This window comes from Camelina sativa, chromosome 17 (genome assembly GCF_000633955.1).
Source record: "Camelina sativa cultivar DH55 chromosome 17, Cs, whole genome shotgun sequence".
Lineage (NCBI taxonomy): Eukaryota > Viridiplantae > Streptophyta > Magnoliopsida > Brassicales > Brassicaceae > Camelina > Camelina sativa.
Genome location: NC_025701.1, coordinates 28,508,175 through 28,510,632, shown reverse-complemented (window position 1 = coordinate 28,510,632; position 2,458 = coordinate 28,508,175).

The following is a 2,458-nucleotide window of genomic DNA, read 5'->3' as shown; positions in this document are numbered from 1 at the left end:
AAGCTCATAACAACTTTATTTTTAATAATATTCGAGAAAGTCCTTATAATACGGCTCTTCAAGCTAAAGCGCGATACAAAGGAATGTGTAGAAGCAAATAATACTGATTGTTTTGTTCCCCTAGTGTTGTTCATAATAATTGTGCTGGTGTATATTGGACCCTCTACCCATTCTTTTGTTAAATGGAATTATATATGGCGACGCAAAGTGTTGGGATTAAGCTAGACTTTGATCAGTTTGTTCCACTCTTGAGGCTGAAGGAGAAGCTCTGCTATTTTCACTACAACAAACATGGTTCAGAATTTTTACTGCGATTATTCAGTTGGAAGGAGATGGTGAAGTTTTGATTATTATCATTATAACTGGCGTTTGCACAGACATTATCATCTCTGTGAAACCCTCGTAGCTATAAAGAGAAAGATATCACAGATTTAGCATTTCGTCTAAAACCTCAAGTCTTAGGCCCCACTTCACTAATGGTTTGCGTAGACGACGGCAACATTAAAAACATGCATGGCCATGCCAATTGCCTTATAAAAGTATATGGAAACTATCATACGTATACAGAAAATAGGCAAAAAGAAAATCTAACGTTATTTGCAACATTGATTAGCATTATTTTTTTGGTAGGGTTAGCCGGATAGGTCCGTATTGGTTTATATGCTCAGCTCCCACGAGAAGGTTCATCGTGTTTATAAATATGCATATCCAACAACACTTGAATCACACTACATTCTAATCCTTTTGATATTTGGTAGTGACATGCAATTAAGATTACTGCACTGTAGTGCAATCAGGATCACTGCACTGTTTCCAAATCGCATTGCCATTTAATGATTGAACTTACGTCTAAAAGTTTAACTCCTTCATTTTTTGAATCCTACATTTTTTGTTACTTTTCTACTAGTTTTGCTTGACCAATAATTTGGAGAAAATATAAAACTGCACTAAATTCACTATCTAATGTTCCAATTTGGCCATCTCATGTTTTGAACTAACAATAAGTTGACCTGATACTAGCTGGATCAGATTTTATGTATTAAACTTATTTTAATCTTTGTGTAATCCAATGTAACTTTTATAGTTCCGAATAAGATACCCACATATTTGCAAAGATGGAGTCTAAAAAACAGTTTGGTATAGCGAGACAGGAGAAGAAATACTGCCCAAGGGTACATGTGCCAGACTGTAAGGTCCTCCTAATTGAAGAAAATCCAGTTTCCTCAGATTCTCAGGCTAATCAGGGTAATACCTTGGTTAGTCATGAGTCTCATTGAAAGAGCTTAGCTTTACCTTCATTTTTGGGTTATAGATGACGAAGGTTTTTTGTTGGAATATAAGGGAATTAAATAGTCAGTCTAGACAGAGGTTTTTGAGGAGTTGGATGTCTAGCAATAAGCCTTTACTTGGGGCTGTTTTGGAGACCCATGTCTCGGATGAGAATGCGGCTCTTGTTTTGCGGTATACCTTTCCCGGTTGGAGAGGAGAATATAATTATGATTTTGATGACTTGGGTAGGATCTGGGTGGTGTGGGATCCTTCCATATCAGTGATCTGTTTTTACAAGTCTGCTCAGATAATGGTTTGTGGAGTTTTTGTACCGGCGACCAAAGAGAGTTTCTCAGTGGCTTTTATATATGCGTATAACACTCCTATTCAGCGAAGGGAGCTTTGGGATCAGATTTCAATGGTTTCTTAGAACTCACCATCTAAGGATGTACCCTTCATTCTCTTAGGGGATTTTAATCAGATTCTAGCAGCGGATGAGCATTACTCTCTTATTCCACATCAGTTGCCTCTTTCAGGAATGCAAGAGTTTCAAACTTGCTTGGAAGAAAAGTCCTTATCAGATATGCGAGTAGAGGTGCCTTCTTCACTTGTTTAATGAACGTCCTCAGGACCCAATTCTCAGAAAATTGGACAGGGTCTTGATTAATGATAAATGGAGAGATACATTCACATAGTCTATCACAGTATTTGATCCTCCTGGTGACTCTGATCATTCACCGAGCCTTGTTTTCACTTCATCATTCATAGAGAGAAGCAATAAATCCTTCAAGTATTTCTCCTTCCTGTCCACTCATTCCAGGTTTAAGCAAGTCATACGTGATGCCTGGCAGCTTGAAGTCGCAATGGGTTCTACTCTCTTTACTTTTGGCCAGAGATTGAAGAGGGTAAAAATCGCTTGCAAACAGTTGAACAGAGAAGGCTTTAGCAATATTCAACAAAGGACTAAGGATGCTCTTGAAGCCTTGGAATTGATTCAGTCTCAGTTGTTAACCTCCCCCTCGGACACTTTGTTTAGAGAGGAGTTTGTTGCACGAAGAAAATGGGAATTCTTCGCTAAAGCCTAGGAGACCTTTTATAGACAAAAATCAAGGCTTAGATGGACTAAGGATGGAGATGCAAATACTGCGTTCTTCCACAAATCAGTAATTGCCACCCAGGGTAATAATGC